The sequence below is a fragment of the Rhinopithecus roxellana genome, chromosome 1 (genome assembly GCF_007565055.1).
Source record: "Rhinopithecus roxellana isolate Shanxi Qingling chromosome 1, ASM756505v1, whole genome shotgun sequence".
Taxonomy (NCBI): Eukaryota; Metazoa; Chordata; class Mammalia; order Primates; family Cercopithecidae; genus Rhinopithecus; species Rhinopithecus roxellana.
In genome coordinates, this window is record NC_044549.1 from 169,235,923 (window position 1) to 169,253,798 (window position 17,876).

The following is a 17,876-nucleotide window of genomic DNA, read 5'->3' on the forward strand; positions in this document are numbered from 1 at the left end:
TAAACTAATCACAGAAGTAGAAACAGTTATAAAAAGTTTATGCCCCCCTTCAAAATGGTACTAATGAAGTCACTTAAGTATTTTCTTAAATTTTCTAAAAACAATTTACTCCTTTGTTACTACCAAAACTATTCCAAAATAGAACAGCATGTAACTCAATTTATTTTTATGAGGTAAATGTGGTTTTGATCACAAAACCTAAAGACACTAACAAAAAAATTAAATGATAGCTCAATTCACTTGTGAACTTTAAAAATTGAAAATAAAATCTAGGATACAAGGTATAAGTTTACAGAACAAATTCTGCAGCAGGGACTGGCTCCAAGAGAGAACAAGGAGCACCCCGAGGGACACAGAGTACAAGACATTGCAACAAAAACATCACAGACCTCACCCCAGACCCAGAAGGCTTGGTTTACCGAGCTCCAAGCTTATCCAACCTGCAGCCCAGGACGGCTTTGAATGTGGCCCAACACAAATTCATAAACTTTCTGAAAACATCATGAGTTTTTTCTGCGATTTTTTTTTTTTTTTAATCTCATCAGCTATCATTAGTGTTTGTGTATTTCGTGTGTGGCCAAAGATAATTGTCCTTCTACCAATGTGGCACAGGGAAGCCAAAAGATTGGACACCCCTGGTTTAGACAATCATGCCAGGTACTGTGCAGGGCTTGGGACTTAAGATCACATAGACCCCAGCATCGTGGAGCTTACATTCTACAGGAGGAAGTAGACATTTATTAAGAACAAGTATTCAAGTCTTGGAAATAAGACCAAAAGAGGACTGCATGTCTTTTCAAAGTCATACCAAAACTTCACCTAATAGTCCCTGCCTCTACTCTGGTGCTTATTTCATTATCTAGCAGAATGTATCTTTATTTGATTCACTATTTACCATTGATTAAAGTGGAGCCTCTGTGTAGTTATACATTACTTTGTAGACTTTTGTCTAGTGAAATACAAAAGACAACCCCAAAAGTTATAATTTTTTTGCCTCTAGAACATATCAGGAAACAAGAGTAGGATTTTTGTCTATAATGTAGCAAACTTGCTTCAACATACCTTCCACAACTAACAAGTGCTCTTTGAACCAGCCTAATTATGCTTCTAGTTTCCTGGGTTAGATCTCTTTGGCATGCACTCACTACACATTTGCATGAAAATCGTTTTTAACTTTTTGAAAATTAAGCAGTTGATAAAATAGACAAATAATTACATAAATAACCACCTAATTACAATTGTGGTCAGCAATTCAGAATGCAAAAGGGGTAACATACCTTGACCCTAAGGGTGCTTGGAAGCTTAACCAAAGACCTGAAGGATGGCTGCGTTTAAATGAGGCCAATGGGCAGGAAAGAGCCCTGCATGACCTTGTCCTTCCCTGGGTGACTTTGTAGCTATATGTAGAGATTCCCCGAATCACAGAGTAAAGGAATCAAAAATTACTGTCTATAATAGCTAAAGTAAACTTATCTTGTATTTTTGAACCAAAGCAAATTTAAAAATAAAACTAATAATAATAATGACAATAATATCTACTGTTTACTAAGTGTTTTTTTTTACAGTGTCTCAGGTCTTGTACTAAACACTTGTCAATTATCCTATTTAATCGTTACAACAACCCCTTAAGGTAAGTACCCTTATCTGCATTTTACAGATGGGAAAACTGAGACTCCGAGAGGTTAAGTTATGTGCTCAAGGCAACACACCAGGCTTGCCTGATTTTAAATTTTATCTCCTTTGCTATCCTGTCTGTCTTCCAAAAATAGTTCTTGTTTGTGCTACTTTATAATGGGGAAGGAGGACGTTATTTTGGTGTTTTAACATATTTCTTGCAGATTAAAAGAAGGGAATGGAAAGGTGATGTGTGTGGAGGGTATTCAACATTAACATTTGCTAGTCCTGTTCGTTTCCTGGAGCTTCTCACTGAAGTAAAAAGCAGGATTTTGCTCAGAGTGGCTTTTCTTTTTTTCTTTTTTTCTTTTTTAATTTTTTTATTTTATTATACTTTAAGTTCTAGGGTACATGTGCATAACGTGCAGGTTTGTTACATATGTATACTTCTGCCATGTTGGTGTGCTGCACCCATCAACTCATCAGCACCCATCAATTTGTGATTTATATCAGGTATAACTCCCAGTGCAATTCCTCCCCCCTCCCCCCTCCCCATGATAGGCCCCAATGTGTGATGTTCCCCTTCCCGAGTCCAAGTGATGTGATTGTTCAGTTCCCACCTATGAGTGAGAACATGCGGTGTTTGGTTTTCTCGTCTTGTGATAGTTCGCTAAAAATGATGGTTTCCAGCTGCATCCATGTCCCTACAAAGGACGCAAACTCATCCTTTTTTATGGCTGCATAGTATTCCATGGTGTATATGTGCCACATTTTCTTAATCCAGTCTGTCACAGATGGACATTTGGGTTGATTCCAAGTCGTTGCTATTGTGAAAAGTGCCGCAATAAACATACGTGTGCATGTGTCTTTATAGTAGCATGATTTATAATCCTTTGGGTATATACCCAGTAGTGGAATGGCTGGGTCATATGGTACATCTAGATCTAGATCCTTGAGGAATCACCATACTGTTTTCCATAATGGTTGAACTAGTTTACAATCCCACCAACAGTGTAAGTGTTCCTATTTCTCCACATCCTCTCCAGCACCTGTTGTTTCCTGACTTTTTAATGATTGCCATTCTAACTGGTGTGAGATGGTATCTCAATGTGGTTTTGATTTGCATTTCTCTGATGGCCAGTGATGATGAGCATTTTTTCATATGTCTGTTGGCTGTATGAATGTCTTCTTTTGAGAAATGTCTGTTCATATCCTTTGCCCACTTTTTGATGGGGTTGTTTGTTTTTTTCTTGTAAATTTGTTTGAGTTCTTTGTAGATTCTGGATATTAGCCCTTGGTCAGATGAGTGGATTGCAAAAATTTTCTCCCATTCTGTAGGTTGCCTGTTCACTCTGATGGTAGTTTCTTTTGCTGTGCAGAAGCTCTTTAGTTTAATCATATCCCATTTGTCAATTTTGGCTTTTGTTGCCGTTGCTTTTGGTGTTTTAGACATGAAGTCCTTGCCCATGCCTATGTCCTGAATGGTACTACCTAGGTTTTCTTCTAGGGTTTTTATGGTATCAGGTCTAACATTTAAGTCTCTAATCCATCTTGAATTAATCTTCGTATAAGGAGTAAGGAAAGGATCCAGTTTCAGCTTTCTACTTATGGCTAGCCAATTTTCCCAGCACCATTTATTAAATAGGGAGTCCTTTCCCCATTTTCTTGTTTCTCTCAGGTTTGTCAAAGATCAGATGGCTGTAGATGTGTGGTATTATTTCTGAGGACTCTGTTCTGTTCCATTGGTCTATATCTCTCTTTTGGTACCAGTACCATGCTGTTTTGGTTACTGTAGCCTTATAGTATAGTTTGAAGTCAGGTACCGTGATGCCTCCAGCTTTGTCCTTTTGACTTAGGATTGTCTTGGCAATGCGGGCTCTTTTTTGGTTCCATATGAACTTTAAAGCAGTTTTTTCCAATTCTGTGAAGAAACTCATTGGTAGCTTGATGGGGATGGCATTGAATCTATAAATAACCTTGGGCAGTATGGCCATTTTCCCGATATTGATTCTTCCTATCCATGAGCATGGTATGTTCTTCCATTTGTTTGTGTCCTCTTTGATTTCACTGAGCAGTGGTTTGTAGTTCTCCTTGAAGAGGACCTTTACATCCCTTGTAAGTTGGATTCCTAGGTATTTGATTCTCTTTGAAGCAATTGTGAATGGAAGTTCATTCATGATTTGGCTCTCTGTTTGTCTGTTACTGGTGTATAAGAATGCTTGTGATTTTTGCACATTAATTTTGTATCCTGAGACTTTGCTGAAGTTGCTTATCAGCTTAAGGAGATTTTGGGCTGAGACAATGGGGTTTTCTAAATATACAGTCATGTCATCTGCAAACAGGGACAATTTGACTTCTTCTTTTCCTAACTGGATACCCTTGATTTCTTTCTCTTGCCTGATTGCCCTAGCCAGAACTTCCAACACTATGTTGAATAGGAGTGATGAGAGAGGACATCCCTGTCTTGTGCCAGCTTTCAAAGGGAATTTTTCCAGTTGTTGCCCATTCAGTATGATATTGGCTGTGGGTTTGTCATAAATAGCTCTTATTATTTTGAGGTACGTTCCAACAATAACGAATTTATTGAGCGTTTTTAGCATGAAGGGCTGTTGAATTTTGTCAAAAGCCTTTTCTGCATCTATTGAGATAATCATGTGGTTCTTGTCTTTGGTTCTGTTTATATGCTGGATTACGTTTACTGATTTGCGAAGGTTGAACCAGCCTTGCATCCCAGGGATGAAGCCCACTTGATCATGGTGGATAAGCTTTTTGATGTGCTGCTGAATCTGGTTTGCCAGTATTTTATTGAGGATTTTTGCATCAATGTTCATCAGGGATATTGGTCTAAAATTCTCTTTTTTTGTTGTGTCTCTGCCAGGCTTTGGTATCAGGATGATGTTGGCCTCATAAAATGAGTTAGGGAGGATTCCCTCTTTTTCAATTGATTGGAATAGTTTCAGAAGGAATGGTACCAGCTCCTCTTTGTACCTCTGGTAGAATACAGCTGTGAATCCATCTGGTCCTGGACTTTTTTTGGTTGGTAGGCTATTAATTATTGCCTCAATTTCAGAGCCTGCTATTGGTCTATTCAGGGATTCAACTTCTTCCTGGTTTAGTCTTGGAAGAGTGTAAGTGTCCAGGAAATTATCCATTTCTTCTAGAGTTTCTAGTTGATTTGTGTAGAGGTGTTTATAGTATTCTCTGATGGTAGTTTGTATTTCTGTGGGGTCCGTGGTGATATCCCCTTTATCATTTTTTATTGCATCTATTTGATTCTTCTCTCTTTTCTTCTTTATTAGTCTTGCTAGCGATCTGTCAATTTTGTTGATTTTTTTCAAAAAACCGACTCCTGGATTCATTGATTTTTTGGAGGGTTTTTTGTGTCTCTATCTCCTTCAGTTCTGCTCTGATCTTAGTTATTTCTTGCCTTCTGCTAGCTTTTGAATCTGTTTGCTCTTGCTTCTCCAGTTCTTTTAATTGTGATGTTAGAGTGTCCATTTTAGATCTTTCCTGCTTTCTCTTGTGGGCATTTAGTGCTATAAATTTCCCTCTACACACTGCTTTAAATGTGTCCCAGAGATTCTGGTATGTTGTATCTTTGTTCTCATTGGTTTCAAAGAACATCTTTATTTCTGCCTTCATTTCGTTATGTACCCAGTAGTCATTCAGGAGCAGGTTGTTCAGTTTCCATGTAGTTGAGCGGTTTTGATTGAGTTTCTTAGTCCTGAGTTCTAGTTTGATTGCACTGTGGTCTGAGAGACAGTTTATTATAATTTCTGTTCTTTTACATTTGCTAAGGAGTGCTTCACTTCCAATTATGTGGTCAATTTTGGAATAAGTGCGATGTGGTGCTGAGAAGAATGTATATTCTGTTGATTTGGGGTGGAGAGTTCTATAGATGTCTATTAGGTCCACTTGGTGCAGAGATGAGTTCAATTCCTGGATATGCTTGTTAACTTTCTGTCTCGTTGATCTGTCTAATGTTGACAGTGGAGTGTTGAAGTCTCCCATTATTATTGTATGGGAGTCTAAGTCTCTTTGTAAGTCTCTAAGGACTTGCTTTATGAATTTGGGTGCTCCTGTATTGGGTGCATATATATTTAGGATAGTTAGCTCTTCCTGTTGAATTGATCCCTTTACCATTATGGAATGGCCTTCTTTGTCTCTTTTGATCTTTGATGGTTTAAAGTCTATTTTATCAGAAACTAGGATTGCAACCCCTGCTTTTTTTTGTTCTCCATTTGCTTGGTAGATCTTCCTCCATCCCTTTATTTTGAGCCTATGTATGTCTCTGCCTGTGAGATGGGTCTCCTGAATACAGCAGACTGATGGGTCTTGACTCTTTATCCAGTTTGCCAGTCTGTGTCTTTTAATTGGAGCATTTAGTCCATTAACATTTAAGATTAATATTGTTATGCGTGAACTTGATCCTGCCATTATGATATTAACTGGTTATTTTGCTCATTAGTTGATGCAGTTTCTTCCTAGCCTCGATGGTCTTTACATTTTGGCATGTTTTTGCGATGGCTGGTACCGGTTGTTCCTTTCCATGTTTAGGGCTTCCTTCAGGGTCTCTTGTAAGGCAGGCCTGGTGGTGAGAAAATCTCTAAGCATTTGCTTATCTGTAAAGGATTTTATTTCTCCTTCACTTATGAAACTTAGTTTGGCTGGATATGAAATTCTGGGTTTAAAATTCTTTTCTTTAAGAATGTTGAATATTGGCCCCCACTCTCTTCTGGCTTGTAGGGTTTCTGCCGAGAGGTCTACTGTTAGTCTGATGGGCTTCCCTTTGTGGGTAACCCGACCTTTCTCTCTGGCTGCCCTTAAGATTTTTTCCTTCATTTCAACTTTGGTGAATCTGGCAATTATGTGTCTTGGAGTTGCTCTTCTGGAGGAGTATCTTTGTGGTGTTCTCTGTATTTCCTGAATTTGAATGTTGGCCTGCCCTACTAGGTTGGGGAAGTTCTCCTGGATGATATCCTGAAGAGTGTTTTCCAACTTGGTTCCATTTTCCCCCTCACTTTCAGGCACCCCAATCAGACGTAGATTTGGTCTTTTTACATAATCCCATACTTCTTGCAGGCTTTGTTCATTTCTTTTTCTTCTTTTATCTTTTGGTTTCTCTTCTCACTTCATTTCATTCATTTGATCCTCAATCGCTGATACTCTTTCTTCCAGTTGATCAAGTCGGTTACTGAAGCTTATGGATTTGTCACATATTTCTCGTGTCATGGTTTTCATCTCTGCCATTTCGTTTATGACCTTCTCTGCATTAATTATTCTAGCTATCAATTCTTCCACTCTTTTTTCAAGATTTTTAGTTTCTTTGCGTTGGGTACGTAATTCCTCCTTTAGCTCTGAGAAGTTTGATGGACTGAAGCCTTCTTCTCTCATCTCATCAAAGTCATTCTCTGACCAGCTTTGATCCGTTGCTGGTGATGGGCTGCGCTCCTTTGCAGGGGGAGATGCGCTCTTATTTTTTGAATTTCCAGCTTTTCTGCCCTGCTTTTTCCCCATCTTTGTGGTTTTATCTGCCTCTGGTCTTTGATGATGGTGACGTACTGATGGGGTTTTGGTATAGATGTCCTTCCTGTTTGATAGTTTTCCTTCTAACAGTCAGGACCCTCAGCTGTAGGTCTGTTGGAGATTGCTTGAGGTCCACTCCAGACCCTGTTTGCCTGGGTATCAGCAGCAGAGGTTGCAGAAGATAGAATATTGCTGAACAGCGAGTGTACCTGATTCTTACTTTGGAAGCTTCCTCTCAGGGGTGTACTCCACCCTGTGAGGTGTGGGGTGTCAGACTGCCCCTAGTGGGGGATATCTCCCAGTTAGGCTACTCAGGGGTCAGGGACCCACTTCAGCAGGCAGTCTGTCCCTTGTCAGATCTCAACCTCCATGTTGGGAGATCCACTGCTCTCTTCAAAGCTGTCAGACAGAGTCGTTCGGGTCTGCACAGGCCTCTGCTGCTTCCCCTCTTGTTTTTCAGCTGTGCCCTGTCCCCAGAGGTGGAGTCTACAGAGACAGGCAGGTTTCCTTGAGCAGCTGTGAGCTCCACCCAGTTTGAGCTTCCCAGCGTCTTTGTTTACCTACTTAAGCCTCAGCAATGGTGGGCGCCCCTCCCCCAGCCTCGCTGCTGCCTTGTGGTTAGATCGCAGACTGCTGTGCTAGCAATGAGGGAGGCTCCGTGGCCGTGGGACCCTCCCGGCCAGGTGTGGGTATAATCTCCTGGTGTGCCCGTTTGCTTAAAGTGCAGTGTTGGGGTGGGAATTACCCGATTTTCCAGGTGTTGTGTGTCTCAGTTCGTCTGGCTAGGAAAAGGGATTCCCTCCCGCCTTGTGCTTCCCAGGTGAGGCAATGCCTCGCCCTGCTTCAGCTCTCACTGGTAGGGCTGCAGCAGCTGACCAGCACCGATTGTCCAGCACTCCCCAGTGAGGTGACCCCAGTACCTCAGTTGAAAATGCAGAAATCACCTGGTCTTCTGTGTCGCTCGCGCTGGGAGTTGGAGATTGGAGCTGTTCCTATTTGGCCATCTTGCTCCGCCCTCCCAGAGTGGCTTTTCAACAATAAAGACTGTCTTGTTGAAACCTGTTTACTCTATGCTTTTGCTTTTAATTCTCTCCAACACAGCTCCCTCTGTTACCTTTGTCTCATCTGTAAGTCCTGAAGCACTTCTCCAAAGGCTTTAAGCCCAGTTGAGTGGGCAAAAAGCCTTTTCCACCTTTTACCTTGCAACTGGTTTTGAGTTTCTCTTGAGTGTTTGTTTGACTGTTTAGCCAAGGATTGAGAGTCCCATTTTGAGGAGAGAAACCATTTGCCTCGGTTGTGTGCAAGCTTTCCAGAGTTCACCGATTAGCTTTCTGTACCTTTTCTTTCTCCACTGGTACTTGCAGCTCTTAGGCAGAGGATTATACAGCAACGTAATTATACAGTCACCTTTCTTAGTCTTATATTTAAAGAGAATGTATGTGTCTTCTACGTTTACAGAAGTATTTTCCAAGTGACCCAAAGTGATATTGAATTCCATCCTGGCTGACTTCTAACATCTCTTTTTCCCTGTGATTTGGAGTCTAATACTAGCCATGTTCCTTGTGATTCTAAAAAAAAAAATTCTTGAACAGCCTACAATATAATCACAGAATTTCAAAATACTCAAACTAAGACCCCTTAGAGACCATCTAGTCCACATTTTACACAGTGCAAAACTAAGGCTGGTAAAGTTCCAGTACTAAGAACTCCACAGAGTTTATTAATATTTAACTTACACATTTGCCTTTCCAATTATATACTCTTTGAGAACAGAGACCTTTACTTACACTTTTTTGGTATGTCATTTGCCACATATATTTATGCACGTAGTAGATACTTAGAAGGGATGGATCCCTGGATGTTTTATAAGAACTTTGCTCTAAACTGAATGGGGTCAGACCCAGCCCATAAGGGATGCACAAGGTTTTAAATGACACAGTCAGAGACCTAGAGAAATTTCATCCCAGCCCAGTGGGTCCCCTGGGGGATGCTTTGGGTTTTGTTCTGTTTGCTTTTTATTATGTAAGTAGTATGTGGACACATCCTTGTAAAAATTCAGGCCCTACATAACTACACAGAGTAAAATATAAAGGACCTCCAAGTTTCCATCTGTTTTTTACTTCCCTCCCCAACATTGGCCACTACTTATAAAGTCTATTCTTCCAGTCCTTTTCAATATATTTCTTCACATATGCAGAGTTTGTTTTTTCTTTTACATAAATGAGATTATGTTTTATTCATTGTTTTTGCAACTTTCTTTTTCATTTAAAAATATATTGGTGGTCTTTCCATATTAGTACATATGCATAGTGTTTCATCAAATGGACGTACGATAAGGTATGTAGCCACTTTTCTATTGATGAACCCTGAAGGTGACTAATTTTTTGCTACAGTGAACAATGCTGCACATATGTGAATATTAATTCAGAATAGATTCCTAGAATGGCATTGGTGGATTGATGCTTATTTTCTCTGAGTGAATAGATCGAAGGTAGCAAGAATGATCCAAACTAAGTATTTCAACAGATGGTCTTCGACAAATCACTACACCTCCCCTGAACCCAAATATCTGGATGCCTGACCTAATTCATAGAATGATACAGGTTTAAATGAGATAGTTAAGAAAAGTCTCTGGAAATCATGAACTGCTTTATAAATGCAAGGAACTGACAACCCCCAAGATAGTAATATGTTATTGCATCAACTAACCATACACATGGCTACACTATACGATTGTAAAGCACACAGTACAGCTGTCCAAATATCCTTTTCTTGTTTAAGTATGACTCTCCCTTTCTGTTAGGAAGTTGCTCCTCTCCCAACTCCAACCATGTGGTACTAGTGATGGTTATCAATTATAGCACACAATGACTGGTACAAGGGTAGACATATTACTTCCACAAGGCCTATAAGGACTTTTTCCTTGGATTTTTCAAACTGGGCCATGGGAAAGAAATGCATTCCTCATTGGTCCTGCAGTTGTGAGACGTGGTGTGGCATGACACTGCCAGGGGCCACACCTCCAGCTATGTGGAGGAAGTCAATCTGAGAGATGCAGAAATGCATGTCCTGATGGTATTGAAGGTCCTAGTTCTGGTTCAGTCCCACTCCTCTTCTGCACACATGTGTCTTCTAATGTATTCCTCCTTTTGCCAAAGTAATTTGAGTTGGGTAAAGGTAGCCTGTAATCCTATGTCTGCAGACTCCGGCCCATTCCATCCATGGTTCTTCTCTTGACACTGTCATTTTCTCCTTTCCCACCCACCTGGTAGGAAGCATAATGATTGCTCTTGGCAGAAGGTTGATTTGATTTGTTTTCTTTATTGAACAAGATAACCACATGTATACTCCAATAGAGAGTATTTTGACAAGGAAAACATGAGACCTCCCTGGGTATGGCAGTCTCTGTTTCAAATTTCTGATCATCTGCAATAGCTTTAGCCACATGATAGGCAGAGGTAAAGCTGGGGTGGGAACCAGGTTTCTATAAACAACAGTGTTCAGCTATGGTAACATCTAAGATACTGATACTTTCCGAACTTCACAATCTACTTGCACCCTTAAAACTGAACTCTGGTTCTTACAAAGTGAGGACCATCATGGCATTTCCTAGAAGAAAATATTTCTTTTTAAAACAGCAGTTCTGGCCCTGAATTTTCTTCCGTCCTTGCCATTAGGGCATATTTAAATATAGTCTAAAAAGAATTATCCAAAAGAAGATTTGTCACTATTTCATCTTTGACCCCCTTCTTTGCTTCAAATGTTCATACTCAAGAGCTAGTTCTGTGGCACTAAGAAAATGGCATTGTCATTTTAATAATGTCTAAGACTCTTAAATTGTTTTGAGTAAAATTAGAGTTAAACAGCAGCAGCATACTAGCTAAAGAAGAAATGTATGACTTTCAAAGCCATAAAAACCTAGCTCTACAACACGGAAGATTTAGAGAGGCCTGAAGTAAAATATCTGACCTGCTGCTTACTGTATTAGTGACCTTGGACAAACCATTTTAACACCCTTGAGCCTCAGTGTCTTCATCTGTAAAATTAAATTTTAAGTTAGCTCGTATGGTTATTGTGATGATTAAATGAAATTTTATACATATACTTTATATATTAAACTATCAACACAGTGCCTGGAGCATATTATGTGTTCAGTAAAGGGTAAGTATTACCATTAACTATTAGTAATAATTCTTCATTTTGATCCTAATAGCAAAATCATGTACAGCACAAGGGATAAATGTTCTCTCCACTTCAGAGGTGAACAAACTGAGGTTGAGAGAGCACGAATGGCTCACTCAGTGCCTCATAGATAGCTAGCAAATGGCAGATCTGAAATTCAAACCAAGCCTCTGTGAGTTAAGACCCCTTTTCTTGCCTTCTGCAATACTATCTTTCATTAATGATGAGAAATGAGATTCAATCAACAAGATTTTTTTAATTATTGACTGTCTCATAGGTGCCAGGTTCTGTTCTACGCACTAAGTCTAAAGCAAAGAACAAAATAGACAAAAATCTCTCTTCTTATTCTTGAGGGTGAAGGCAGTCAATGGAAGAATAAATAAGTAAAATATATAGTATGCGGTGCAGGATCATCATGGCAGACGGGAGGCAGGACTAGATTGCAGCTCTGACTTGGACAGACAGAGCAGCGTGTGGACGCTCACATTGTGGATTGTAGCTCCAGATTGACTACAAGAACAAACAGCAATCCTGAGAGGGCCCACAGACCCTGTGAAGGAAGCACACTGCTCCTACAGGACCCAGGAGACACCCAAACACTGTGAGTGTCCCAACTGCAGAAGTGGGAAAGGGATTCTCCTCTCCCGAACACACACCTCTCCTGGAGAAAGTGAAGGTCTGTTTGCAGGAGAAGTTTCCTGCAGATTTCTCAGCAGAAAACCTACAAGCTAGAAGGGATTGGGGCCCTATCTCCAAACTCCTCAAACAAAACAAGTATTGGCCGGTTGGAGAGGGGGGCAGAGCAAGATGGCCGAATAGGAACAGCTCCAGTCTCCAACCCCCAGCGCGAGCGACACAGAAGACCGGTGGTTTCTGCATTTTCAACTGAGGTACTGGGGTCATCTCACTAGGGAGTGCCGGACAATCGGTGCTGGTCAGCTGCTGCAGCCTGACCAGCGAGAGCTGAAGCAGGGCGAGGCATCGCCTCACCTGGAAGTGCAAGGGGGAAGGGAATCCGTTTTCCTAGCAAGGGGAACTGAGACACACAACACCTGGAAAATCGGGTAACTCCCACCCCAATACTCCGCTTTAAGCAGACAGGCACACCAGAAGAATATATCCCACACCTGGCCGGGAGGGTCCCACACCCACGGAGCCTCCCTCACTGCTAACACAGCAGTCTGCGGCTATCTATCCGCAAGGCAGCAGCGAGGCTGGGGGAGGGGCGCCCGCCATTGATGAGGCTTAAGTAGGTAAACAAAGCCGCTGGGAAGCTCGAACTGGGTGGAGCTCACAGCAGCTCAAGGAAGCCTGCCTGTCTCTGTAGTCTCCACTTCTGGGGACAGCGCACAGCTGAAGACCAACAGGGGAAGCAGCGGGGGCCGGTGCAGACGTGAACAACTCTGTCTGACAGCTTTGGGGAGAGCCGTGGATCTCCCAACGCGGAGGGTGAGATCTGAAAACGGACAGACTGCCTGCTCAGGTGGGTCCCTGACCCCTGAGTAGCCTAGCTGGGAGACATCCCCCACTAGGGGCAGTCTGACACCCCACACCTCACAGGGTGGAGTACACCCCTGAGAGGAAACTTCCAAAGGAAGAATCAGACAGGTACACTCGCTGTTCAGCAATATTCTATCTTCGGCAACCTCTGCTGCTGATACCCAGGCAAACAGGGTCTGGAGTGGACCTCAAGCAATCTCCAACAGACCAACAGACAGTCCTTCTGACTGTCAGAAGGAAAACTATCAAACAGGAAGGACACCTATACCAAAACCCCATCAGTACGTCACCATCATCAAACACCGGTGACAGATAAAACCACAAAGATGGGGAAGAAGCAGGGCAGAAAAGCTGGAAATTCAAAAAATAAGAGCGCATCTCCCCCTGCAAAGGAGCACAGCCCATCGCCAGCAACGGATCAAAGCTGGTCAGAGAATGACTTTGACGAGATGAGAGAAGAAGGCTTCAGTCCATCAAACTTCTCAGAGCTAAAGGAGGAATTACGTACCCAGCGCAAAGAAACTAAAAATCTTGAAAAAAGAGTGGAAGAATTGATAGCTAGAATAATTAATGCAGAGAAGATCATAAACGAAATGGCAGAGATGAAAACCATGACACGAGAAATACGTGACAAATCCACAAGCTTCAGTAACCGACTCGATCAACTGGAAGAAAGAGTATCAGCAATTGAGGATCAAATGAATGAAATGAAGCGAGAAGAGAAACCAAAAGAAAAAAGAAGAAAAAGAAATGAACAAAGCCTGCAAGAAGTATGGGATTATGTAAAAAGACCAAATCTGCGTCTGATTGGGGTGCCTGAAAGTGAGGGGGAAAATGGAACCAAGTTGGAAAACACTCTTCAGGATATCATCCAGGAGAACTTCCCCAACCTAATAGGGCAGGCCAACATTCAAATTCAGGAAATACAGAGAACGCCACAAAGATACTCCTCCAGAAGAGCAACTCCAAGACACATAATTGTCAGATTCACCAAAGTTGAAATGAAGGAAAAAATCTTAAGGGCAGCCAGAGAGAAAGGTCGGGTTACCCACAAAGGGAAGCCCATCAGACTAACAGCAGATCTCTCGGCAGAAACTCTACAAGCCAGAAGAGAGTGGGGGCTAATATTCAACGTTCTTAAAGAAAAGAATTTTAAACCCAGAATTTCATATCCAGCCAAACTAAGTTTCATCAGTGAAGGAGAAATAAAATCCCTTACAGATAAGCAAATGCTTAGAGATTTTGTCACCACCAGGCCTGCCTTACAAGAGACCCTGAAGGAAGCCCTAAACATGGAAAGGAAAACCGGTACCAGCCATTGCAAAAACATGCCAAAATGTAAAGACCATCGAGGCTAGGAAGAAACTGGATCAACTAACGAGCAAAATAACCAGTTAATATCATAATGACAGGATCAAGTTCACACATAACAATATTAACCTTAAATGTAAATGGACTAACTGGTCCAATTAAAAGACACAGACTGGCAAACTGGATAAAGAGTCAAGACCCATCAGTCTGCTGTATTCAGGAGACCCATCTCACAGGCAGAGACATACATAGGCTCAAAATAAAGGGATGGAGGAAGATCTACCAAGCAAATGGAGAACAAAAAAAAGCAGGGTTTGCAATCCTAGTCTCTGATAAAACAGACGTTAAACCATCAAAGATCAAAAGAGACAATGAAGGCCATTCCATAATGGTAAAGGGATCAATTCAACAGGAAGAGCTAACTATCCTAAATATATATGCACCCAATACAGGAGCACCCAGATTCATAAAGCAAGTCCTTAGAGACTTACAAAGAGACTTAGACTCCCATACAATAATAATGGGAGACTTCAACACTCCACTGTCAACATTAGACAGATCAACGAGACAGAACGTTAACAAGGATATCCAGGAATTGAACTCAGCTCTGCACCAAGCGGACCTAATAGACATCTATAGAACTCTCCACCCCAAATCAACAGAATATACATTCTTCTCAGCACCACATCGCACTTATTCCAAAATTGACCACATAATTGGAAGTGAAGCACTCCTCAGCAAATGTAAAAGAACAGAAATTATAACCAACTGTCTCTCAGTCCACAGTGCAATCAAACTAGAACTCAGGACTAAGAAACTCAATCAAAACCGCTCAACTACATGGAAACTGAACAACCTGCTCCTGAATGACTACTGGGTACATAACGAAATGAAAGCAGAAATAAAGATGTTCTTTGAAACCAATGAGAACAAAGATACAACATACCAGAATCTCTGGGACACATTTAAAGCAGTGTGTAGAGGGAAATTTATAGCACTAAATGCCCACAAGAGAAAGCAGGAAAGATCTAAAATGGACACTCTAACATCACAATTAAAAGAACTAGAGAGGCAAGAGCAAACACATTCAAAAGCTAGCAGAAGGCAAGAAATAACTAAGATCAGAGCAGAACTGAAGGAGAAAGAGACACAAAAAACCCTCCAAAAAATCAATGAATCCAGGAGTTGGTTTTTTGAAAAGATCAACAAAATTGACAGACTGCTAGCAAGACTAATAAAGAAGAAAAGAGAGAGGAATCAAATAGACGCAATAAAAAATGATAAAGGGGATATCACCACCGACCCCACAGAAATACAAACAACCATCAGAGAATACTATAAACGCCTCTACGCAAATCAACTAGAAAATCTAGAAGAAATGGATAATTTCCTGGACACTTACACTCTCCCAAGGCTAAACCAGGAAGATGTTGAATCCCTGAATAGACCAATAGCAGGCTATGAAATTGAGGCAACAATTAATAGCCTACCCACCAAAAAAAGTCCAGGACCAGATGGATTCACAGCTGAATTCTACCAGAGGTACAAGGAGGAGCTGGTACCATTCCTTCTGAAACTATTCCAATCAATAGAAAAAGAGGGAATCCTCCCTAACTCATTTTATGAGGCCAACATCATCCTGATACCAAAGCCTGGCAGAGACACAACAAAAAAAGAGAATTTTAGACCAATATCCCTGATGAACATCGATGCAAAAATTCTCAATAAAATACTGGCAAACCGGATTCAGCAGCACATCAAAAAGCTTATCCACCATGATCAAGTGGGCTTCATCCCCGGGATGCAAGGCTGGTTCAACATTCGCAAATCAATAAACGTAATCCAGCATATAAACAGAACCAAAGACAAGAACCACATGATTATCTCAATAGATGCAGAAAAGGCTTTTGACAAAATTCAACAGCCCTTCATGCTAAAAAGGCTCAATAAATTCGGTATTGATGGAACGTACCTCAAAATGATAAGAGCTATTTATGACAAACCCACAGCTAATATCATTCTGAATGGGCAAAAACTGGAAAAATTCCCTTTGAAAACTGGCACAAGACAGGGATGCCCTCTCTCATCACTCCTATTCAACATAGTGTTGGAAGTTCTGGCTAGGGCAATCAGGCAAGAGAAAGAAATCAAGGGTATCCAGTTAGGAAAAGAAGAAGTCAAATTGTCCCTGTTTGCAGATGACATGATTGTATATTTAGAAAACCCCATTGTCTCAGCCCAAAATCTCCTTAAGCTGATAAGCAACTTCAGCAAAGTCTCAGGATACAAAATTAATGTGCAAAAATCACAAGCATTCTTATACACCAGTAACAGACAAACAGAGAGCCAAATCATGAATGAACTTCCATTCACAATTGCTTCAAAGACAATAAAATACCTAGGAATCCAACTTACAAGGGATGTAAAGGACCTCTTCAAGGAGAACTACAAACCACTGCTCAGTGAAATCAAAGAGGACACTAACAAATGGAAGAACATACCATGCTCATGGATAGGAAGAATCAATATCGGGAAAATGGCCATACTGCCCAAGGTTATTTATAGATTCAATGCCATCCCCATCAAGCTACCAATGAGTTTCTTCACAGAATTGGAAAAAACTGCTTTAAAGTTCATATGGAACCAAAAAAGAGCCCGCATTGCCAAGACAATCCTAAGTCAAAAGGACAAAGCTGGAGGCGTCACGCTACCTGACTTCAAACTATACTATAAGGCTACAGTAATCAAAACAGCATGGTACTGGTACCAAAACAGAGATATAGACCAATGGAACAGAACAGAGTCCTCAGAAATAATACCACACATCTACAGCCATCTGATCTTTGACAAACCTGAGAGAAACAAGAAATGGGGAAAGGACTCCCTATTTAATAAATGGTGCTGGGAGAATTGGCTAGCCATAAGTAGAAAGCTGAAACTGGATCCTTTCCTTACTCCTTATATGAAAATTAATTCAAGATGGATTAGAGACTTAAATGTTAGACCTGATACCAGAAAAACCCTAGAAGAAAATCTAGGTAGTACCATTCAGGACATAGGCATGGGCAAGGACTTCATGTCTAAAACACCAAAAGCAACGGCAGCAAAAGCCAAAATTGACAAATGGGATCTCATTAAACTAAAGAGCTTCTGCACAGCAAAAGAAACTACCATCAGAGTGAACAGGCAACCTACAGAATGGGAGAAAATTTTTGCAACCTACTCATCTGACAAAGGGCTAATATCCAGAATCTACAAAGAACTCAAACAAATATACAAGAAAAAAGCAAACAACCCCATCAAAAAGTGGGCAAAGGATATGAACAGACATTTCTCAAAAGAAGACATTCATACAGCCAACAGACACATGAAAAAATGCTCATCATCACTTGCCATCAGAGAAATGCAAATCAAAACCACAATGAGATACCATCTCACACCAGTTAGAATGGCAATCATTAAGAAGTCAGGAAACAACAGGTGTTGGAGAGGATGTGGAGAAATAGGAACGCTTTTACACTGTTGGTGGGATTGTAAACTAGTTCAACCATTATGGAAAACAGTATGGCAATTCCTCAAGAATCTAGAACTAGATGTACCATATGACCCAGCCATCCCACTACTGGGTATATACCCAAAGGATTATAAATTATTCTACTACAAAGACACATGCACACGTATGTTTATTGCGGCACTATTCACAATAGCAAAGACTTGGAATCAACCCAAATGTCCATCTGTGA